The following is a 25,863-nucleotide window of genomic DNA, read 5'->3' as shown; positions in this document are numbered from 1 at the left end:
TGATTCATCTTCATCCACCTGGACTGGATTTAGAACCATCATGGAAGCATACTTCAGAATGTATCTATAAAAGTACTTCCAGAAAATTGTAACTAAGGTTGGAAGACCCACCCATTTGGGTGGCACCATCCTTACGTAGGTGAGAAGGAGAAAGCAACCTGACTAGCTGCTTCATGCTCATATTCTTGAAGGACCATCTTTCTAGCTCTTTGGATTGTAGCCTCAACGTACAACTGAAAACAAACCTATCCTCCCTTAAGTTGATTCCTGCAGATGCTTTGCCATAGCAACAAGAAAAGTAGCTAATATTCTAGGCTTCTCATTCTAGCTCCAGCTTGCCTAGAACTCACTATGACGCCCTGGCTGGTTCCAAACTCAATCCAATCCTATTGTTACTGCACCGTATTTTAGGTGTGGTTTACAGGCTTGAGCAAATGTAATAGGCTTGTTTTATTAGTCTGTTTTTCTTCCATTGTTTAATACCTTTCTCTTCCTCCTTTTTACCATATCCCTCTTTTAATATACCTTAGCCCACACGTTCAGTTTCTCAGAAGATTCACCCAGTGTGAATATAAGTATACTTGCTTCTCAGATAATTCTAGGTATATGTCTTAGAAATTTGTTTCCAGGATAAATGCATTTATTTTTTTCTCTTTATTATTTTTTGAAGTTGTAATCTAATTACATAATTTACCCCTCCCTTTCCTTCCTTCAGGCTCTCCCATATACCCCTCTTTGTGGAAAATTTTAACAGAGGCTAGGGCAATTTCCTCATCTCAATTTGATGGGAAGTTTATTCCTATGTGAGTCCAAGAATGTGACTAGCCCTCACTTTGTATAAACACATCAAGCTAATTAAGGCTGGTGGAAACTACAAAAAAAAAAATCTCATTGGAATCCAGAAATCATAATCTCTCAGTTTGTTGTGAGGCATTTTTCCTCACATTGTATAAATAGCTATCATTTTTTAAAAAAAATTGCATTCTTCCCAGCCCCCAAGGGAGGATAGTGCCATTGTAATTATAGCACATTCTTCTGAGATTCATAACGAGGTATTATTTTGCTAATGGAATATTCAAGTAGTCTGTAGTAATTTATCAAATATTCTTTAGTCCCATTTTCTCAGTGTGAATCTTTTTTATTCTTAGGTAAATTGATGTGTGTGTGTGTGTGTGTGTGTGTGTGTGTGTGTGTGTGTGTGTGTTAGAGGTGTTATCAAGGCATTATTTTAATCAAAATTATCCATTCCATTCCACCTCCCTTCAAAATATATACATATATATAAACATGTAGATATATGTATATATTAAAGAGATTTTAGGAGTGTTTATAGAATTAAAATTGAACAGGCTTCATGATAGAAACAATTTCTGCATTTTAATGTGGTTTTGCACTTTGAAACTTAATTTTGAAATTTTACTAAGTTGCAGGTGGAACAAGGCAAAACGTACCTCACACTGATTTGCTAGTGCCAGTTTGAACTACCAGCAGAGTACTCTAGCAAACTAGAAATCCAGAAGCATAAAACCTCTCAGATCAAACTCTATTTGCTTTCATCTTTAAAAACACATATTTAAGGCAGGGAATGTGCTCCGGGTCATGCCTATAATCTTAGTATTTGTGAGGCTGAGGCAGAAGGACTGACATAAGTTTTAGTGGAATCTGAGCTACATACTGAGAAGAAAGAATGAAGTGGAAACAAGGAAGGAAGCACAAGGAAGGAAGGAAGGAGGGGAGGGAGGAAGGAAGGAAGGAGAGGAGGGAGGAAGGAAGGAAGGACAATGAGATGATTTAGCCTTGACTGAGATGCCACCAAGACTGACAGCCAAGTTCATTCCCCAGTAGCACCAAAGTAGAATGGGAGAAGAAAGTCTTGACAAATTGTGCTTTGACTTTCACATGTGCACCATGGTGGATTTTCATAGGCCAGTGTGCATACATAGAAACAAAATAGAAGTACTTGTAATAATTATTTTTAACCCACAATTTAAAGCTCATAACATTTTTACTGAAATGGACACCATATTTTGGCATGGAGCTCTTAGGGGACATAAGTATTCTTAGAGTCAATATAAATCAAACAAACAACTGTAAACCATAGAAACAGTTCTTCCTGTTGGGAGAAAAGTATTGCATTATAGACTGAATATTTCTTATTGAAAACATTTGAGACCAGAAATATTTACATTTTGGGATTTTTTTCTTTCAGATTTTGGTATAGTTGTGTGAATTTAATGAGAAATCTTGGGATGTTTAAGGAGAAGATTAATTTACTTTTTACATATACTACAGATTTTTTGTTGCGGAAAACAGGTTTTATAGGCAAAATTCATACTGAGTTCTAAATGCATATATATATACATATATATATATATTTTTTTTTACACATGAATGAACAAAAATTTGGTGAGATGTGGCTATCTTTAATTTAGGTTACAGTTGTGTTGAATATAAACTGTTGATCAGGGCATTCTTGGTAAACCACATTGACTGCTAATGTGTTTTATTGGCCAATAGAGTATTAGCAGAAAATGTCAGTGTATTCATGCCATTTAAAAGTCTGAAGATTTTACACAAAATCCATAGTTCTCGCTTCCCTGAAATGATGTGCAGTTGGCTACACCTGAACCACACTTTCACATAACAGTTCATGACCAGAGTCCAGGTGTGACTTCTGTCTGTAACTAGACATGCGATTCCCCAGTTTAGCATAAAATTTACCACATGTCATTTCTCATGTGCCACTTACTGCTGGTGGCAATATGAGTTGTGGGACTCCATATTGTTCAACCGTGTTTTAAATTCTGTCCATTAAAGAAAATCATGAAACAACTTTTTTTCCGTTAACTATTGGGCTTTTGTCTCCCCATTGATTCATTGCCTGGATGGAAGTAAGGAATTTTCTTTAAAAATTTAAAGTACAGCTGGGCGGTGGTGGCGCACGCCTTTAATCCCAGCACTCGGGAGGCAGAGCCAGGCGGATCTCTGTGAGTTCGAGGCCAGCCTGGGCTACCAAGTGAGTTCTAGGAGAGGCGCAAAGCTATACAGAGAAACCCTGTCTCGAAAAACCAAAAAAAAAAAAAAAAGAAGTTTAAAGTACAAATTTATAAAGAAGACAAAGTCTGGAGTGGGGGGGGGGGATGAAAAAGCAACAGAGAATGCTGTGTCACTCCTTCTAATTCACGAACTAAGACAGATCTCTGTAAGTTCAAGGCCTGTTTGATCTACACAGCCAGTTCCAAGCCAATCATGCTATACAGTAAGACTGTATCTCCAAAGAACAGAGAAGAGAGGAGGGAAAGGGGTGGGGAAAAAGGAAAGAAGGGAGGGAGGGATGGATGGAGGGAAGGAAGGAGGGAGGGAGAAAGGAAGGAAGGAAGGGACAGAGGGCAGACTGGTGCATCTCTTTGAGTCTGTGTAGATGGAAATCCACCATCTCACTGATGCCTGTGGTGTGCCCACTCTGTCCCCATATTGTTTTCCTTAGTGGACTCTCTCTTTCAGCTTTTGTCTGACATTTTTTGACCAACTGCTTTTCACTGTTGTTGAAAGCGCACCCATTTTCTGATTTTTTTTTTTTTTTTTTTTTGGCCTATTGTAACCAAGAAGCTGCAGAGGCTGAGTCAGGCTGAGTGCCAACAATGTAGACATAAAATCCTCTCTTATAAAGATGAGGCCAGAGAAGGTTGCTTCCCTCCTGAGCCAGTGTATGTGCCATGGAAATTTGGTCTTCTGAGCAGCTGTGGCCAGTTTTTGAAGAGACAGTTCTGTTTACTAACACTCTCATCTCTTCTGTCTTTTTATAGAAGTTTTGTAGAAGGGAAAGTATCTGTACTTTATATACTTGGTCTACATTATAATAAAATGCTATGGGCAAAAATGTCTTTCATGACAACATCTTTTGTAGGGTTGGGGTGATAACTCTGTCAGTGATGTGTTGTCTGGCGAACATGAGGACTTGAGTTCAATCCTGACACCAAGAACATACATTAGGGGAAAAAAGCCAGGTGTAATTCAGTAGAGGTAGAGGGATACAGGCAGTCCAAGGCTTGCTGACCAGATCAAGAGACCCTCTCTCAAAAAAGGTAGAAGGTTCCTGAGACATGACATGCAAGACTGCCCTCTATCCTTCATGCAAATAGACATAAACACATAAGCATACACCAAAACACACACACACACACACACACACACACACACACACACACACACACACACACACCTTTACTTCTAGCCAGGCCTGCTGGTATTGGCCTATAATTCCCAGCAATTTGGGAAGATGAGGCAGGAAAATTACAAAGTTAAAACTAGCCTGGGTTATAGAGTGAGTTTCAGCCCACCCTAAGCAAATTAGGAAGACTCTATCTCAATATTGAAAAACTAAAAAGAAGTAGTGAGGGATGTAACTTGGTGATATAATACTTGTCTAGCTTATGAATTAGCTCATTAGCCTTTATTGCCATATTTCCTGTGGAAATAGTGGCCTTGCTATCATGATCTCATCCTCCTGCTGAAGCAGACTGTGGTTTATGTTCAGGGCCTGTTAATAGGAACAACTCTCAGCCACAGGCTGCTCTCAGGATGCTCAGAGTCAGAGCATGGCTTCTCTTCTTGGATCCATCAGAGTTGCTTTAGGAGCTGTCAGACAGTTCTATTTTCCCAAGACCACAACGCCTATGTGTGTCTGATTAGAATACTAACAGTTTCCATTTTATTACTTCATGGATGTTTTTTGAGTCTCAGTATAATGTTAGGTTAAGCAACCTGCAAAAATGCTTTAGAGATTTTGGATAGCCCCCAGAGTAAAGGAGGGAGTGTTTCTTCTCTGCATAAAATATATTATTCTACAAGTGTTGTGTGGTCCTTTCCTTTTCATGGACAGGCTCAGTATCAAAAAGTATGTTCTAGAAACTTTCCACAATTACTCCTTTGCAACTTCTCACCAGAAGCTACATGACCTTCTCATGACCTCAAGTAATTTTTCAAAGGGGAAAGCCATGAGGAGTTTAGGAGTCATGGGCGGACATAAATTTTTAACAATTGCTGGAGCAATACTCATGCTTACTATCAAAACTGTGTATGTGTATCTATTCATAAATATATACATACAAACTGCTCAGGATGTATAAAGTTACTTGTATGTATATGATTTCAGGTCTCACCAGTTGGTATTGGACAACCAGTTTGGGGCTTCAAAAGCAAAGAAATAGAAATCATGAGTTTGAGTGAGGGCAAGGGAGTGCGTGGGAAATGTTGGGGGAGGAAAGGGAAAACAGGAAGATAGTGTAATTATATATTAATTTCAAAAAAAATAATAAAATTAAAGAACATGTATTTGAAGGCAAGCCTGTTCCATTGGAGGGTCACCTGGGAGAGTGTGAGGAGGAGAGTGTAGAGAAGTGATGGTAGCATGATTAGGCTAGCCAAGAAGATGCATGTAGGTGTTTGAAGCTTTGCTCTTATGGCGCATGCCTTTAATCCCAGCACTCGGGAGACAGAGCCAGGCGGATCTCTGTGAGTTCAAGGCCAGCCTGGGCTACTAAGTGAGTTCCAGGAGAGGCGCAAAGCTACACAGAGAAAAGAAACCCTGTCTGGAAAGACCAAAAAAAAAAAAAAAATCAAAAGACTAGATTTGTGAGATCTAGAAACCATCTCTATTAATTAACATGTGAATTAATTTAAAAAGTACAAATTCAAAACACACTTTACACTGCAAAATAATGTATACACATGATAATTCACACGAAGCTATGCAAAACAATGTAATGAGAAGATTTCTAAATAAGAAATCTTCATTTCACATTACTAACTGACTTGCTCAATTGTTGAAGGAACTGGTATTCTAATAGTAATATTTTGTTTCTCTACTGTTGTTTTTATTACTATACTTAAATATCTGAGGGAGGCTAACTTTATAAAGAAAAGAGGTTTGTTGTTTACAGAGTTCTGGAGGTTCAAGGTCATAGAGCTGAGAACAAGGATTGAACTTGGTTCTGGTGAGGACTTTCCAGCATCAGGCATCATGACAAAAGCATATATATTTGGGAGTGGAAGATGGCACTGCCAAATAAAGAGCTAAAGAGAGCAGAAGAGAGCAGCTGCTGTGTAGCAGTTTCCTCCAAGACTGAAACACTCCATCCAATGGGAAGCTCTTTAAGACAGAAGGTAAAACAACTCAAAATAACTTCATGAAGTTCCTAAATCTGAGGACCCTCTTTCCATACAGTAAACAATAAAGACTGCTATGAGTTCTCTCAGAAAAGCCAAGCTGCAAAGAAGAATCTAAAACCAGCTGCCTGGAAGAAGCAAACCATCTGAGCTGTCTGGAAAAGGTGTGCACAATTGAATCACTTGAAAAGGACACTCTCCAACCTGTTGAGCTGTGTATAGGCCATACAGTGTGCTCCAGACAACTACAGCTGTCTTTGAGTGATTCTGCTTGTACAAGTAACCCCCTCACCCATATTTCTCTAAGTAAGCCTAATAAAACTCATTAGTTCACCAGTTGGACTTCGGTGATATCTGCACTTTAGTCTGTCATGGAATCCCTATAGGGGGCAAGTAGACCTGTTTTGCATCTCCCCAGGAAAAATCTTCTCACTCAACAGCAATACCTCCCACTGAGGCAGATAAAGAAGACCTACCTGCCCATGGGCAAGTGTTAAGCATTGTTAAAAGCTGCTTGGTCAGTATTACTGTTAATAACTATTTCTTTAAGTGATTAATGTAAGAAGTCATTCTGATGCTGGTTTTCCTGTAAATAAGCAAACCATTGTGGGCTGGAAGAGTAATTAATTTCCTAATTAGCAGCTTGCTGCCCTGGCTGCCTTGAACAAATAGGCTGCCAATTAAACAGCCACCTGAACTATCTCTGTGCCAACACTGGCCATTTTAAACACTATATGAACATTGTGGTGGTTTGAATGAGAAATGTCCCCCATTGGCTCATGTATACAAACACTAGGTCCTCAGTTGGAGGGACTGTTTGGGAAGATTATGGAACCTTGCTGGAGGAAGCAGTCAATAGAGGTGGGCTTTGAGTTCATAGCCTTCCTCACTTCTGGTGCACCGTCTCTGGTTCCTGTGTGCAGATGGAATGTAACCAGCCAGATTCTTGATTCTGCCACACCTTCCCAGTCATGTCTATCTCTTTGGAACTATAAGTCTAAAGAAACCCTTTCTTCCTTCAGCTGTTTTTGATCTTGGTATTTCATCACAGCTGCAGAAAAGTAACTAATATAGACACCTGTCTCTGTCATTTCTAGAATTTTGGAAGTTGCTTACAATGCACTTTCTGTTTACTCAGGTAATATTATATCCTTCTGGGGTCTTTGATGGAGTAGAAGACTTTATAGTTATAGTGTTCCTTGTTACCAGCTTCAGAAAAGAAATTCATTAAAGAAATGTAAAGAGTATAAGGTTGAGAGACATTAAAAGATAACTTTTGCAATGCAAATTAGAATAGAAAGTGAATTAGTTACAACCTTTTGGACTCACCAAGAAAGGATAGATATGGAGTATTTTCTCTGAATTTGTCCATTTTTAATTGATTAGACATTGTTGATGCATTTATTATCTGTATACAGTGTATATAGTTATTATTCTTATTGTATATTTTTTATATAACCTTTTTTATTTTAGACAAAAAGGGGGAGATGTGGTGTTATTTTGTTTGTGCTCTAACAAATAAAGCTTGCCTGGAGATCAGAGTGTGGAATATAAAGCAGGCAGAGACAGGAGTTCAGCCCCCCTTTTCAGGCTGAGGAGTTGGAGAGGTAAGAGGTGGCTGTGGCTTGCTCCTTTGTCTCTCTGATCTTTCAGCATTTACCTGATATTGAGCTCCAGGTTTTTATTATTAAGACCAATTAATATTCAGGCTACAGATGTCTCCCCGCCTGAACAAAAAAAGAAAAAAAAAAACTACCCAAAGTTCTCTTCTGATTACCTCTGCTGAATTCATGTTCTCAGCCAGGACTTTCAAGCAGTTTGTACTGTATCTTTTGAGATCATAAGCCTGGATTGAATTCTAGATGATCTAGAAGCTATTCCCATCTGAGCTGGAGAGGGGTTACCTCCTCTGGTGGTGAAGTAGTGGTGTGATTGGCACAGACACAATCTTCTGTGAATGTAACGTGTGCTGTGACCAAGCATCTCTCCTCTGGCTAGGAGTAAGATGTCTGTTACAAGAACCCCTCTTGTACTTGTCTTTCCTGGTGTTGCAACATTAGGCCTAATAACATCTCAAATTAAACTGACACTCACCTGAAAGCTTCATTCCTACTAGCTAGATTTATAATGCTGTGCACAATACTGGAAGAGAAAATATTATACTCATCCATTTGTGAACCCTGTGAGCTACAATAATGACTGGCCTGGTAAGTTATGTCACTGTTTCCACAGTGGCATGAATGTTATGAAAACAAGAAACCACTTTCTGAGTGGATCTAAGGCCTGCTCCATGAGACGGAACCTGTACCTGACACTGTTAACAGGGCAAAGAACATATTGCTAAATTGGTCATAAGCCCTAGGGGGAGAAATGTATTACTACTACATTATTCTGCTAATTGGACAATTATTGCCCTACTGATAAATCAGTGCATCTCTTAAAACTCTAGTGAGAAAGCTTCTTCTTACAGTAGATGGCAATTAATACACAGACTCTTAACTGGCCACTATGTTGAGTATTAAATACTGGGGCATTATCAGTCCTAAGTAGGATGCACATATCACACTCCTTCACTAAAGGTTCAGACATCTTTGTGGAAGAAGAGTAAGAATATTGCAAGAACATAAGTGAAAGATGATTTCAAGGAAACAGTGTTTACTAGACACAACAGGGCAGTTGTGCATAAAAACTTGCAGCAACCAAGGGAGCATGGACACACCCATTCAACTCAAGCCAGACAAAAGCCCACTATGCAGGAAGGGATGTATGCAAAAAACTTCACCTTCAACCACAGTCCAAGACTAAGAGTAGTGCAATGCAACACAAATTGACCTCCACGGGAAAAAGAAATGAGAGGACTCAGAGTTGGGTGGGTATCCACTTGAGGCTGAATTTGGGTGGAATTGGAGAGGGGTGAATATGTTCATGTAATTAATTCTCAAAGAATTAATGAAAGTATTTTTTAAATGGTTTCTCTTGAGTGATTTCTTTTGCCTAATTTTAGCAGAATAGGCTGAGCTGCTAACAAGAAGAAAGAAGCAAAAAATGCAAAGGCAGTGTAGGCACAGCAGCCGCGACTGAGCAGTCACCAGGCCATGCTGCAAAAGCAGCAAGGTGGCCAGCTGAAGGAAAAAGCAGCTGACTCATTTAAGAGAGCAGTCAGGGTAAGAACAAAAGTGGTCAGTGGACTTCGAGTGGATGGAGAGCTGGGGCTGAAGATGGACAGAAGCTGCAAAGAGCCAGAATTCTCAGCCCTGGTAGCTGGAAGAGTTGCAGAATGCCATGAAGGCTTTAAGAGCTGAGGATCCTATTACCTCAGCCTGCCCAGAAACTTCAGTATCAAGTGACCAAACTTGTGAGAGTTGAGGACTGTTACTGTTGTCAATCAAGTCTCTTGCCTCAACTCTTACAGATTCTGTCACTTGTCACATTGCTACCCTGCTGACCAAACCGTAAGTACATGAACTTTGAAGAACACATCACATCCAAACATATCCAATGGACCTGGTGATTTAAGATGTCACCTTGGTCCAAAATGTTGGAGGATGAGAGTCACTTGTACACATTTCATTTTCCCTATATGACTTTCTGGAAACTTGGCTGACTTCCCACCAGCTGAGAATCACTGACACAGAAAGTGGATTCCTCCAGAAATGTGTTAGGACAGAAATTAAATTTCTAACCACTGAATAGAGCTGTTTTGGGGTTATTTTTCTTTCCTTCTCCTGTAGAAGATGACATCATTTTCATGAACAGGAAATACTTATCTTCATTTTCTCAAGGAAAGGCTTTTTTATAGTCCCAGATACTGTGACAAACTTTATCCTCAGAGTTAAAGTTTGGCTGCCCTGCTTATGCCATGATAATAGTTGGAGCTGTCCTCCAAAGTCTCTATCTCAGACCAACATTGAGCAGACCTAATTCCCAGCTTCCCTATTGTACTGGGGATTTTTCACTAGTATATATTCTAAGTGAAAACACATGACATTGGAGAGATTAAACCCTTTCCAAACATAGTCAAGTAAACATTTCATACCTCAATTCTCTCTGGACTATATTCTAGTGAGATTTTCCTTTGACTACGGGTGTTGAACTTCACATTAGCATCTACACTTTGGAAAAGACTCAGGAAGAGAAACAAAACAGGGCCCATTGCTTGTGCCAGCCTTATTTCAGACCCCAGAGAAAGGAATTGGGGGAACTGATTCAAGAGAGACATTTCTTAATTTTGTCACAAATCCTTTTCTGCCTTGCAGCCTTCAATATCAATATGTCACACTGAATTATTTCATTAAGTACTTCATCGCCTATGTAACCTGTTTGTCTTTGAAGACAAACTTTAGATCTGCCTGAATATGCCTGCAAGCTTTCCCCTCAAAGGTCACCTGCCAGCTCTTAACTGGGAAGCTATATGCATTTTTTTCCTCTCCCCCTCATAAATATATATTGCAATTGCCACTGTTATTAAAGAAAAATTATCCTTTGGTCCTTAGCGATCTACCATGCTCTACCCTCCCTTCATTCTTAAGATGACCTTGCTCCCACAGAAAGACAAGAAGACAACCTTAAGTGACAACGAGACAAATTTCATTTTGTTGGGAACTGCCTTTTCAATTATTTCTCTCTTCTCGATTTCTTCTTGCTGACCTGGTCCAAGCTGTTGCTTTGACAGGGGTCTCTAACCTCTAAATTAAAATATGTAAATTGTTATGCTTCCTGCACCAGGACCAGTAGAGTCTATGCATTGTAATTGCAAAAGATCATTCCGTTCCGTTTCATACTGGGAAAATATCATTGCCTACGTCTGCCATTTCCTATTATGAGAAAAATGATACCCTGCAGACTGCTTTAGTACCAGTGATATATTTATGCATCAATATATTTCTATTTTAGAAATGAAAGATTATTAGTTCTTGTGGCCCATATTGTGCCACAAGGAAAATATGTACAGCTACAACTGCATACTCTCAAAGACTTGTGGGTACATTTTAAATGTCTCAAACTTGAGATGTAGTCTAGTTAATTTGAAGCATAACTACACTTTTATTCACTTAGCTTTTATTTAACAGACAGCAAGTAAAGATCATATTCTAGTCATTGCACTTTCTGTCCCTCCTCAAGTTAATTCTCAGGACTAAAAATATCTTTCTCAGCCACCTAGCTCTAACTATACTGTTCCAGGCAATAAACAAGTTATCTTCAAAATCATATTAAGTACTTTGGTCCATGTGTGGATATAATATTTTCCCCCATCATCTCAAAAAGATATGTTCCTTGACCCCATAAGAAAATTTGCTATATAAATATCCACTGTGATGACAAATAAACCGCTTAAGTATTATCTCTGATGCTTGTGATAGTTCTCAGAGATAACTGAGTGATTATGAGTTGTCCAAATTCCAAATTCTGTGTAGAAGTTATTTTATGGGAATCATCTATCAATGGCAGAAAAGGAAATGACAAATAAAAATGTTGTTAAATCAATGGTTGTTGCTTTGGGATACATATCCTATTCTCTGTTATTTTTGTCAAAATCTAGTTGCTTTAAACTAGTCTTAATTAAACTCTGTGTGTGTGTGTGTGTGTGTGTGTGTGTGTGTATACATGTGTATGTGTGCATTCCTGTAAAAAGCAGAGGAGAATTTCAGGTGCTATTTCTTCTCAGGCACCATCCACTGCTGTGGAATATTACTTTAACTATGTAAAGATATGTTACATTTGTTTATGCAGCATTTGTTTAATGATGTAAGGATGTGTGTTTAATTATGTAAAGATGTGTTGCATTTGTTTCATGTTGATTGGTCCAATAAAGAGCTGAATGTCCAATAGCTAGGCAGAGAAAGGCTAGACAGGGCTGATGGGCACAGAGAATAAATAGGAGAAATCCAGACTTGAGAGAAGAGAATGAGAGAAGATAGGAGAAAATAAGGGGCATGCCTGGGGCAAGAAGCCTGGCAGATACCGGACAGACAGACAGATACCAGACAGACAGACAGACAGACATGAGAAGCAGTGAAAGTGAAACATACAGACAGAAAGAAAAGTAAAAAGCCCTAAGGCAAAATATAGGTAAAAAAACAAGTTAGTTTAACTTTAAAAAGTTAGTCAGAAAGAAGTCTAAGCAAGGCTGAGTTTTCAGAACTAATAATAAGTCTCAGTGTCATTATTTGGAAGCTGGTTGGTGGGCCCAAAAGAAAAAGCTTGGTACATTTTGGCATTCCTATGTGGTGACTGAATTTCTACATAGGGCCTAAGAGAGAAAGAGAGAAAGAGAAAGAGGGGGGAGAAAGGGAGAGAGGGAGAGAGGGAGAGAGGGAGAGAGAGAGAGAGAGAGAGAGAGAGAGAGAGAGAGAGAGAGAGAGGAAGAAAGAGAGAAGAAAAATAACTTACAGTGAGTCCTTTGAGCAGCTGGTGTGTTAAGTAGAAACAAAAAGCTAAAAAAGTCTGCCACCATTCAGGGCACCAACTTCTAGAGCTGGTGTGGTTGAATGAAGTCCCTGGTCAAATGCACCTCCCAAATAGGACTGTGAGCTTAAGTCTCAGCTCTCATAGACCTGAGGAGAGAATGCAGGCAACAGCAAAGCCGAGGAGGAGGACCCAGTGGTAGCTTAGCAGTTTAAGAATTTGCCCATATAGACAGAAAAGGCTAGAGATATATAGTAAAGTAGGTTCAGATAGGAAAAACAACCTTTTAAACAGGTTACAATGTGTTTAAAAGTGTGCATAGGCTTAAGAAACAAAAGAAAATAGATACAGACAGTTATAGAAAAAAGTAAACAGTATATAAATAATAAAAAAAAGACTAAGCCACATGAAGATGGGAAATACACAGGGAGTCTAGATCCTGTATGGTATGGTGTTGTCTTTGAATTTTTTGATTGCTGATAAGCAAATGGCAGCTCCTGGGAGACATGGGACTGTGAATGAGACCATTAAATTAAAACAACCTATATACTTTAGGACTGCCTTAACTTTAAAATGGAAGTAAAAAACATATATTGCTTTGGGGATGAGGTTATGCTTTTGTTTCCACAGGCATTGAAAGGCTGTGGATTCATTCAAGATTGATAGATACCAGGTTTCAGGGGGAAGACCTCCTGAAAATCTTGGCTACAGATATAAAGAAATAAACTTAGAAAAACTACAAAACAGGTGACATATTTTACCCACTCAAACATAAAATGAAAGGTAATTATTGACTGGCTTGTGTACAATACGTAGTCCATACTCATGATAATGAAGAAATGTATGTTACCTTTGAAAGTTTGTGTGCTTTCAGGGCAAGGAGACCAGACACCAATGAAAATAGGTAGCCTGGGTGATTCAGCCTCTCAGAGTACCTCTAGGGCAGTTTCCTCAGAGTTCTGCATCTAGAATATCTTCAAGGCAGCTGGCTGGGATGGTCCAGCCTCACAAACTATTTTCGCCGGAACTGCAGATAAGCCTTGCACTTTCCCATTGTACAAAGACTGGACAAAAAAAATGTTATAACTGGTTTTCCCAGGAATTGACCATTATTTAAAATTCCTCAGGTTCCCTAAAAAGATGCCTTTGTCCACAGGCAACAGGAAGTAGTCTAGACAACACAATGCCCATATTCCCAAGGGTGGGAGGTTTTTGGCCATTGGTAGGTTATGGATGTTTGTAATAGTTTAAGTGGGATATAAAATATAGGATGAAAAGACAACTATTATCCTCAAATATTTTACATTGGTATGGATTTTGATATATCAACACAAATTTAAAATTATTTTTATTATAAAGAATGTAGGTTTCTACTCTTGTCTGGGGTATTGTGTTCATGTAGCTCATTTAAAAAATTAATGTATAAATAAGAAATGCAGATTAATAGTTATCTATAATAATCAAACTTGTAGTCATAATAGGTATATTTTCAAGGTTAAACAGATATATTTAGATAGATTGATGGTCTTCAAATTCTTCAGAGACCTACAGAATATGGCCTTCAAGATGTTTAACAACTGGTGGCTTTTCATAACAGTGAGACACACCTGCTTCTGGCAGCACCAACTTACTTTAGAGAAGATGATGAGTACTGAAAAAACTCCATGTGGAGTTTGCTTTCACTGTGGCAAAACTAGTCATTTAGGCAAGAAACTGTTCTTGCCTTGACTGCTGACAGTAAGCTGTACAAACTGGACAAGCAAGACACAGAGAAAAGTGACTGCCAAATTTGCCAAGACAAGGTAGTCTAGTCCTTCAAAATTCCTGCTTCATAGAAGAGTCTGCCAGATATTCCGGGCCTGTAGGTGAAGATGGATGCTCCACCATTGCAGAGGAATCTTGGGTGACTCTTCAGGAAGCCAGATGTCTGTCATTTCTATAATTTTAGAAGTGGCTTGCACTGCACTTTGTTTACTCAGGTAACATATCCTTCCAGGGTTTTGAGGAAGTTGAAGGCTAGATAGTTATAGTTTCTTTAGTTATGATAGAATGTATATTAGGTATAAGACTTGAGCGTCATCAAGATAGGATTAATAATGGAGTATTTTCTCTGAATTTTCCAAATACAAGTATATTGGACATTGTAAATGCAATCCTTAATTGATAATTGTTCTTGATGTATATGGTTTTACTATCTTAAAGTTAAAACCTTTTCTTTTCATTTAAACAAAAAGGGGAAAATATCGTAGAAATTATTTTAACTGGCCAAAGATTTGTTACATTTGTCTATGATGCAGAATATTACTTTAACTGTATAAAAGTGCTTTACATTTGTTTATGCTGCATTTGTTTAATGATATAATGATGTGTGTTTAATTATGTAAAGACATTTGCTTCACTTTGCCTGCCTAATGCACCTGACTGGTCTAATAAAGAGCTGAATGGCCAATAGTTATTCAGAGAAAGGATAGGCAGGGCTGCTGGGCAGAGAGAATAAATAGGAGGAGAAATCTAAGCTTGAGAGAAGAGGAAGGAGAGAAAAAATAGGAGAAAACAAAGGACATACCTGGGGCAAGAAGCCAGGCAGTCACCAGATAGCCAGACATGAGAAGTAGTGAAAGTAAGATGTACAGAAGTAAAAACAAGTAAAAAAGCCCCAAAGCAAAAGGTAGATAAGGAGAAAGAGGTTAATTTAAATTCAAAGAGGAAGCCAGAAATGAGCCTAATCTAGGCCAAGCATTCAAAACTTATAATAAATCTCAGTGTCATGATTTGGGAGCTGGTTGATGGCCCAAAAGAAATCTGTCATTAGCATTTTTGTTTTGTATTGTTTCTTGAGAGACCGGGTCTCTCACTGGCCTAGAGCTTACTTAGAAGAGAAGGCTATGTATGCTGGCTAGGGAGTCCTAGAGATCCCGTGGACTCTTTTTCATTAGCACTGTGATTATAAGTGTATACTACCCTACATCGCTTTTTATGTGGGTTCCAGGAATTAAACAGGTTGTTGTGTATGTAAGGCAAGTACTTTACTAACTGAGCTATTTCACCAATCCTAGCAGCAAGCTTTTAATTTATCTCCAGGGTTTAAGCATGTGTGTATGGAGTAGCATTAAGGAATACATCATGAATTTCAAATTTTACACAGTTTAAATCTTGGGTAGAGATATAGAAGTATTACATATCAAGCTCAGATACTGCACACCAAGCCTTATGTCAGTTGCCAAGCAGGCTAGGCACAGACCATGTAATTAATCTATCTAGACTTTATTCTATATGTAAATGAAATTACACATTCCAAGTTAATGGACTTTAAGACTGAGATGAGACTTCTGGTCAACCATTTTCATTTAAACATGTCAAAAGTAGATTGACAATTTTCAGTCACACAACCATTGATCCATTAAGGCAAATATAAAGTAAAAATCCTTAGTCCTTTTATTTAACAAGCAACCGTGATATGGACTGAAGGAGTACAAGAAGATATTTAAAAGACACCTCAGGAAGCAATGAGAAAGCAAATGGCTGTCCATTACTATAGATTTAGGCCACCTGAACAGAGGCTGGAGGCCCTCTAATCTTTCAGTATTGTGAAACTGGTGGTGATGCTCTTCTCTCATTTGATTGGTCTTCATTTCCTGGAAGTTATAAAATGTATCCCTTAGTTACTTTTTCCCACAAGACAGAATATGCCTGTCAGATAATTTTAAGATTTATCTTTATTTATGTGCATGTGTATGTCTGTTTGTGTATGTGAATAGGTCATATGTGTGGAGAAGACTGTAGATTCCAGATAAGAATTTAGATCCCAAGAGCTGGAATTACAAGTGGTTATGAGTTACCTCACATGGATGCTGGAAACTGAACACTAGTCCTCTAGAAGAGCAACAAGTACCTTAACCACCAAGTCAAACAAACCACCAGTTCCAGGTTGTTAGAGTTTTGTTGTTGTTTTTGGTTTTGTTTTTGTTTTTCTTTAAATATATGTAAAAAGAATCAGAAACAAAAGGACTTCATTTTATTTTTTTTGTTTTACATGTTTTTTTTTTCCTTAGCAATATTCTTAGGTGCTTGGATCTGACATGATGAAGCATGCTTCTCTATAGTTTCTCCCTTTTAGAAAATATGTGATCACTGGGTTACAGTTGATGAGGTAGACAAGGGAAACAGGAAAAGGAAGCAGAATCAGAAAACTGGGCACAAAGTGAATTCAGCATCAAAAAATTACTGTGGAGTTTGTGAGCACAGACACGTGCTGATTATGTGAAGCACAGAATCTTGCTTATGAACTATTAAAAGTGACAAGGCAGTAACATGATCAACCATAGCATGTAATGCAATGAACTCAGAGTAAGGTATGTGATTTCTTTGCTGAATGAAACAGCTACAGAGAATGAAACAGTTATGGACAAGCAAAAATGCTGTTACATGTAATGTTTCCTACAAGGAATAGCAAAGAATAACTCTACTGGAATATACACCACCCAGAAACCCTCATATCTGTGTACAGGAGTGCAGTGTGCCGAAACAGAAAACCTATTCTGTTCATTTATATTCTGAATAAGATAAAGACATACATACCCAGGTGGAAAAGCTTGGTACTGCCTCAAATTGATGTGACATGCTTTGTTGACACCCATGGGAGTCATTCTTCTTTCTGAGTGGAGACAGAGGAGGACTGGATAAGTGGATGGCAAGGGGGATATTTAGGAGGGGGAGAATGAGAGGAGAAGAGGGAGGGGAAACTGTGGTCAGCACATAAAATAAATGAAAAAAAAATTTTAAAGTCATGTGGGCTGGACAGCAGTTGCACATGCCTTTAATCCCAGCACTCGGAAGGCAGAGCCAAGTGGATCTCTGTGAGTTCAAGGCCAGCCTAGTCTACAGAGCGAGATCCAGGACAGGCACCAAAACTACACAGAGAAACCCTGTCTCAAAAAACCAAAAAAAAGAGGGGGCATGCATACCAAAGATTCCATTCTTCTAAACCTTGCGTGAGTGGGGTAAAAGAAAATGGTAAAAATTTAAAGAGTGGAAGTGTGGGAACAAGGAGATAGTCTGATTCCTTTGAAGAATAGAGTTTCCGTACCTGGAAAGTACTGACTTGGGGCATTCTTACTTGACTGTTCAGACTGGCTGGGTGAACATTTGAAGAAGGAGAATTCTATCAATACAAAGTGTCCTTTATGACTCTTAAGTGTCAAACTTACAAAAATATTTCTTTGAAAGAAATAAGAAAAAAGAAAAGCTACATCTTCTTTTGAATTATTTTACTTAAAGGAACCCCTTTAACATTAAAGTAAATCCTACAGTGATAGAAATTAAAAGGGTTCTAATTGCAATTTATATTGTAGTAGTGTAAGCATGCATATAGTATTACAATTACACAGATCACTTAGTTTGGGGAAAAGAGTGGTAGCTAATTAAGGGATGTCAACAGTAAAAGACAGATATGCCGAAAAATTATTTAGATTCGAGGAATCTTGTAAAAGTCATCATTTTTAGAACATATATAAGATTTCCTAAACAGAAAAAAAACTCTGCTATTCTAGTGCAGAATACTGATACCACCATTATTTTAAAAACTTATGTCTTACTGAATGTATTTATTAATTTTTGTCAGGAGAGCTTGTTAAGCTGCATATGTGGAGGTCAGAGTATTGTTTTCAAGAGGCTCTTCTCTCCTTTCGCAGTTGGTCCGGAGACTGAACTCAGTTGTCAGGCTTGGCAGCAAGTGCCTTTATGCTCTGAGATTTTCTGAATTCTTTTTCCTCCCATTAAAGGCAGATATCATCATAAGCAGCTATGAAATTCTCAGCAAACTAAGAGTTCATGTGAACTGTTTGCCTATAGTTTCTCACAGGTGAGGTGTGAGGACTATAAAGCACAAATATTAGTGGAAAGAGGGTTTCACCAGCAATGCAGCAGAGAATAGGGAGGTGGGGGGTGTTGGCATGCAAAGGCAGCATCCGTAACTTGAAGGAACGATGCTGTCTAAATAATACCAGTATGATTGAGATTCAATGTCTTCCTAAAAACAGTTCCCCAGGAGGATGGATGTGCAGGTACTTGGAATTTATAGGCTCTAATATGTTCCCATAAGAAAAATGAAGGTTATAAAAACTTTTAAAAATGCAATTTTGCTATTAGTGTTATACCTGTCAAGAGAGGCTATATTGTTTAATGAACAGGCTAAGTTGCTATAACTGAGATCTCTAATGCAAGGCTTTAATAGGATTGAGGCTTATTTCTCTCTGACACACTGACTAGAGGTAAATGGATCTAAACTGAAAGCTTTACCACAGAGTAAATGGGAAGGCAAGTCAAGGTCTCAGACCTCTCCAGAGGTATTCAGTTCTTCTGACCATGACAAGAACCTACTCACATGGCACCCTAAGTTATAGGGCAAGGCAGAAAACATATGTAGTTCCTGTCTTTGTCGTTAGACATTTGGGAAAACTAAGAAATTTCCTTAAGTATGAATAGAAGGAAATTGGGAGATAGACAGCCAGCACTTTATGCCACTTGACATCTGTGATAGCTTATCTTAGTTGTCAATTTGAGTGCATCTATAATCACCAGAAACCAAGATGAAAGGCTTTCCTGGGAGATTATCTTACTTTTTTTAAAGAAGGAAGACCCACTCCAAATGTGGGCCATACCTTCTGGTGGCAGCCCAAATAAAATGACATGGAAGGAAGAACCTTCTTTCTGCCTGCTTGCCCTCATTCTCACTAGTAAGTCTATCCTGTGGCTGTGGCCTGTATTAACTTCCAATTCTTCAGGACTCCAACATAAACTGAAGACCAGTAGCTCTCCAAGTATCCTCTGGGTCTCCAGTGCCAGATTTGGGGTGCTGAGATATCCAGCCTCATAGACTGGACAATTACCAGATTCTTGGTCTTTTCAATTTTTATACTGTGATTGCATCTTGTTAGCCATCCAATCCAATAAACTCCCACCTCTCTCCATATATATATATATATATATATATATATATATATATGTATATGTATATATGTATATATGTATATATGTATATATATATATGTATGTATGTATGTATGTATATATATGTATGTATGTATATATGTATATATATAATGTATTCATAGTATTAGTTCTCTTCCTTTAAATAACCTTGACTAACACAACATTCAACTGCCTTATTTTAATTTACACACAAAAATTATATTTATTTATATAGCACAACATGGTATTTTGATATAAGTACAGAATGTATAATAACTAAATCAGGGCAGTCAGCATATCAACTGATTTTTATGGAATGAATGACTACCATTTATGTGACATTTATTTAAAATACAGAAAAATAGTATTGGTTGGATTTCAAGTTAAATTAAGTTTTTTTAAATAGTATAAGCACTTATGTTAAAAATTGTGTGTGTGTGTGTGTGCGCGCGCGCACGTGTGCGTGTGCCCTTGCATGTAAACTTTGGATGTTACAGGCAACCTCAGTGTCCTCAAGTGTTGCTAGCCTTCACTCATGTTGGAGACAGAGTATTTTTGTTCACTAAAGTTTACACAATGCTAGCTGACCCTTAAGCTCCAGAGGATTCTTCAGTCCCCACCCTCCATCTGACAATAGGAGCACTGGTTACGTGCTCCAATGCCTAGAACATGTGGGTTCTGGAGATCTATACTCAGGCCTTCATTTGTGTGGCAAGCACTTTCCTACTAATTCGTCACTCCAGTCCTGTTAAGCACTTTTAATATTTTTTTCACTAAAACCATTTATTAAAGATAATATTCACATTTTTTCCTACTCATGAAGAAAACATATTAGCATTTGGGGAATGGGGGCTGAAGAAAACATCTTGTATTATAAGATCCTTCTCCAGTTAAGGAGGAAAGAAAATAAACAATGAAAGTTTGCTTGATATTTGAAAATAACTCCATATACATAGCCATCAAATATAATGAGGGAGAAGTCCCCCAATATTCTGTCCCCTGCTATTGGCCATAGAGGGTCTCCTGTAATTTCCTTCTTTCTTTTGCAAGCCAACTGCCTTGCTCTTGCTGGGAGTACTTGACATGTGTTTGATTTCCTGGCAGTTTAACTAGATTGTCAACCTCTGGCACTGTGCGACATCACTGTCATTATTTCAGAGTATCTAGAAAAGTCATAGTCACTTAATTAATTCAGAGTAAGGGTAATAATAATTAAATACCACAATCCATTTTAAGAAGGGTAGCAGTAAGTGATTTTTTTCTCCTTTACCAGACCATGTTTAAATTAGCTATGTTCATTTTTCTCATTTGTCAGCCAGATTGAATTGAGAATTCTGTTCACTACATTTTAGTCATTACCTAAACATTATGCACCGTCCTGCCACAGGCTTTCAAATATGCTTATTTATATGCAGCCTTTGGGCTTCCCAAAACTATTATAGACACGAGATGACCTAGAGATGCTCAGGTTTTCTCCCAGGGATGGAGATGCTTGCCTCATCTAGGTAATATTAAGGGCAACAATTTATTTAAGTCTTGATGCGGAAGAGCTAACATAATTGCACATAAGCTGTTGTTATCAGGACAATCTCAGAAAATAATAAAGATAAAGACATGATATAAATAAATCAAATTTTAATCTGAAATGCCCTATATATCTTCAATTAGCTGATTTTTCTAGTGCTTATTTTTCTAAACCATTCATGGCTGCCACTGGTGTGTCTTAGCAACACAATACACTTATCACATCCCATTTTGTCTACCCGTATGTTCAATCCATCCCTTTGAAGTAATTAACATAATCACTAACATTATAAGATCATTTTCCTCACTCCAAATAAATGACCATCCAACTGGTGCCTATTCTCTACATTCAGAATTGCTTAAATAGTTCATTATCACCCAAGTGACTATGGGGAAATGCTGTGCATGAGATGAAAGGAATAAGGACCCAGGCCCCCCGCAATGAAGATGAAACTTAAGAATTAATTCTCTCTAAAATAACTGCATGTCAGGAAGATTGTGAAATGCACTGAAAATACAATCAAATGAAATAGGAAATCTGAAGGTCATGAGAGTCCTCTCTCAACAATAAGAACTGATTTTTATTTCAGCAGGTTTTAAAAATATGACTGTGGTTTATATTTTGCATGTAAATTTTTTAAATAGTATTTTATAGTATATCTTATGAAAATAATATAGATGCCACAAGCTTCCATGTATCAAATCATGTTATTCAATAAGAGTCATGAAATATAATACATATATTAGGAGGTATTTTTAATTTCAGTGAGATGAAGTTTTCTAAGTCTGATTATAATTTTTGTTCTCAGTAAACAATAACTTAAAAATGGCTCTCAATTTAAATATTCATCCAATGGAAATATTTACATATGTTTAACATCTCTTATTTATGAAATTAAAAAGAATATGAAGCATTTTATGAATATTCTTTTAACTATCTTAGAAATTCTTGTTAATGAATGGCCTTATTGATTTTAAAATATGAAACTATATTATGTGCAGTAAATTAGATAACATGAACAATATGTTATTAACACTTTTAAAGATATAAGTAAGTTTGCATACTGGAAAACCTATTTGTATATCATTACACAGAGAGTTGGTGATGTCAGTTAAAATGGAATATTTATTTTCAACTCTTAGAACACAGGAATAAGAAAAACTATGAAAGAAAGTGTAATGGTTCGGCTTCAGGGGCAATATGATCATGAAGGTTTTGAAATCACTTAGGACACATCTGTTTACACATATCTGGGAGGGCTTCCCAGAGAGACTTAACTGAGGTAGGAAGACCTACTATGAATGTTGGTGGCACCATCAAATGGGCAAATAAGAAAGTGAACCAAATGCTAGCATTCCTCTTTGCTTCTCAATTGGCCCATACATGCAAAAGCTGCTAGCCACATTGGGTAGACACTCCTGACATCCTTTTTTCTCAGCCATGACTGCCTCAAACCATGAACCAACTTCCATCTCCCCTCTGTCAAGTTGCTGCTTGTCAGGTATTTGCTCTCAATAAGTGAAGTGACAAACACAGAAAGTGTTTATTCAGAGTGTATTGTTTTTGCATGTATATACATAATTTTTGTCTGAAGTACCTGTTGTCTCCATGTTGTGCCTAGCACTTTGGTTTGTTGAGCTGATACATTCAATTAATGTTTGACAACTATGCAATTCAGAGAGTGTCTACACTCTATGTGACTTAAAATGCTTTAAAATCGCACCCAGTATATACTCTCAGAGCCAGGTTCTTCTCTGTTGAGATATACTCCTATCAGAGGTCACTCTTAGACCTACTTCAAAATATTATCAGAGTCCTACTTCACTTTGATCAACATACATTTCTTAGGTGCTTTCTTAAAACATACTTTTTACATCTATATTCTGATTCTTATTGGAATATAAAGTATTAAATCATTGACCACCTACACATGCTGCATTGGACCATCAAGGCAGAGTTTAACCTAAAGGTTATGGTGATGACTTAAGTAGTAGAAGGCTTGTAAAGATCTTGAGGTCTTGGTAAATGGAGGACTCTTTCCTGTTTGACTGCTTGCCTACTCTGATTACTCTTAAAGATGACCTAGAATGCCATAGTATTTTTTAAAAAAAAAAGTCATAATAGTTTAGATCACAAACAGTAATTCATATTTAGCAACTGATTTGTATCACCCACAGATGGCAGTCATGCAGGAAAACAGAACAACTCATTAGTTTAAATTACAATACACCACTGTTTCATAGGCCATGCATGTGCCGATATGTTTGACACAATTACTCCATGTAAATAAACATCATGAAAAGCAATACTATACAAATGTATGAAAATAAATACTTCTTATTGTTCTTTCACTTCACAAAGCACAGAAATGACCATGCTTGGCAGGAAGAGAAAATGTGTTAATTCAAGAAGCCCTTTAGTAACAGTCATTGGTATTGACTGGCTGAGTGGTAAATCATGCAAGTATTTGTCCACTTCACAGTGTGTCTGTCTGATGGATGCAGATTCCATCTTATGTCTAAAGTCATTTGAACATACATATCTCATGGATGATGGGAATCAGAGAAATTTCCAGTATTTTAAGCACAGTAATCTAAAAACCCCAGTCGTGTTTGTCTTGGGGTTATAGAGAAAACTAAAAAAAAAGTCAGGAAGCAAGCTTGGATTCAGAGGTACAGATCTCCTCCTAGGGTTAGTGAGGAATGGAATTTGATTTTTAATTTTTATTTTTTGGTGGTTTCATTGCTTTCTTTCCTTTTACTTTTTTGCCTGTATTTCCTTGTGCTGCTTTAGTGCTGAGAATAAAGCCACTTCCCAAAGAAGTTTGCCCTTCAACTGACTACAGGAAGGACATCCAGGCTATGAACACATACATTAACAAATGGAGGCAGAGGTCATCTGGGCCTGCTCAGCCATTGTGGTTGGCTTTGAGTTTATTTAAACAGAACTAAAAAACATTGGTTGACTTTTAGACAAAATGAAGAAAACTCTTACATTTTTAAAATACCATCATCAGGGGACTCAAGTCCCCTTTCGTGGGTTCTTGGTCTTGAACATAGAAGAATTTAAAAGCAAACCCAGAAGAAAACTCTGGAACAATTTTATTGGAGTTAGCAGAAGGGAAATGATGGCGAGAATAGGTAACACTTTCTGTGTGATAAGAAACAAATTGAGCAATGGAAGTCTATGAGCAGCTGCATGGTTTGAGGGTCTCCAGAGAGGAAGAGAGTACCTAGAGAACATGGCTGGTGTGCTTATGATCTTAGCTGATGCCTAGAAAAGGGAGATAGGAGGAGAAAGAGAAAACCTAATGTGCTTTCAGTTAGAACTTAGAGGGAGGACAGGCTTAGCAGTGAAGCCTTGAAGGGAGGAGCTACTGTGGCATAAGAACACAACTCATTAACAAAATAGCTACTCTTCCCATCATCTCATCAAATCTACAGGTGTATTGGGTTTCCACCTACTGGCTCAAGGCTCATCTCTTAAGGTTTTAAAATGGATTTGCTCCTTATTGGCAGGTCTCCAGCCTTTATGTGTGCAAGGAAAGTGCCTGCTGTTTGCCACAACAGTATTATCAACAACTGAACAGGCCATTTACAAAGGAGGTAACTGACCATCAGCAATGCTGTTTGTGTCAAAGCATACTAATACATTGATAAAAATATGTCCCTTTACTGTCTACATCAGAAAGGATATTATTGACAATGGGTTATGTCATTGTACCATAGGAAGCTAGTAGAGAAGACATGTGTCATAAATGGTGCCTAGGGAGTGCCAGGCTACAACTTTCATTTCCTTTCTTTCTGCTAAGTATAACCTATCAAGACCATGCTGGCATATTTGGACAAGTGACCTTCCACTTGGAAGTTTTTAATGTGAGATACCCAAGGAGTATATATCCTAGAATAATAATGTCCTTCCCCTTTCTATGACAGTTAATTTCTTGACAGTTTAGGAGTGATAGTATAGTAATTACATTAGTAAAAATCTAAGGCTTTGTTCTCTTAAGGTTCTCTGAAGATAAATTTAATTATAAAGAAATAGCATTTAATTTAATATTACCTATAAATGATACAAAATTCTTGCATTTGCCAAAAATTACCAATCTTTATCAAAATGAGTGTTAGTGGTTTCCTCCCATTAGGACTCCACATATTTCTAGCTGACAGAGAAGGGACATCTGGGATATGCTGTATAGGTTTTGCTGAATTACTATCTTTCTTCCTCTTGAGACTCATAGAGAATTTATTTTCTCTGTTCATCCAGGTTACATCCTGCAAATGAGCCTTCCTACACTGTCAGCTCACTCATTACAGATTTCAGATTTTTCTCTCCATTCATTTGAAAACATGAACTGCTTCTTACCATCTCGTTAGGCATGGAATCCAAGGCACTTAGCTTCTCCTGTGAAACAAAAGACAGAAACATGCTCAGGCCACTACTTCCAAATTGGCTATCTCCCAAGTCCACCATGGGCAAAACACTACAGATCTGCAGACAGGTAAGAACTAAACCAATTTCATTAATTTCTGATAGCTTTTATCTGGTGGAACACCCACTCCCTGCCCTCACAGCAAAATAGATCCATTCCAAGGCCCTTATTGTTCAAAAGGCTAAACTAGAGTTCCCATGGTAACTCCCAGTGCCAGGAGAGCTGGATTAAGGTGAATAATAGATGGCTTGTTCACTGAGAATTCACCAAAAGGCAGCTGAAATTTTTAACCCACTCACATCTGATTTCAGCTTAAAGTCATCTTTCCTTCCCTCCAAAGAACTGAGCCTGAATATTAGGCCAA

The 25,863-nt window shown here is 37.8% G+C and overlaps 1 long non-coding RNA gene across 2 annotated transcripts in view; it reads right to left on the bottom strand.

The window, feature by feature from the left end:
- Positions 1-25,618, bottom strand: part of LOC128104390 (uncharacterized) — a 46,139-nt gene extending 20,521 nt beyond the window's left edge. For both annotated transcript variants that reach the window (XR_008215982.1, XR_008215983.1), the window contains exons 1-2: positions 25,433-25,618; positions 17,152-17,227 (exon numbers count right to left, since the gene is read on the bottom strand). This is a non-coding gene — a long non-coding RNA (uncharacterized LOC128104390). The remainder of the gene's footprint in view (positions 1-17,151; positions 17,228-25,432) is intronic.
- Between the last annotated feature and the right edge of the window lie 245 nt (positions 25,619-25,863).

Source organism: Peromyscus californicus, unplaced genomic scaffold, assembly GCF_007827085.1.
Source record: "Peromyscus californicus insignis strain IS unplaced genomic scaffold, ASM782708v3 Scaffold_8__1_contigs__length_139910024, whole genome shotgun sequence".
Classification (NCBI taxonomy): domain Eukaryota; kingdom Metazoa; phylum Chordata; class Mammalia; order Rodentia; family Cricetidae; genus Peromyscus; species Peromyscus californicus.
The sequence above is the reverse complement of the archived record's forward strand: the minus strand, read 5'-3'. Positions and strand labels throughout refer to the sequence as shown.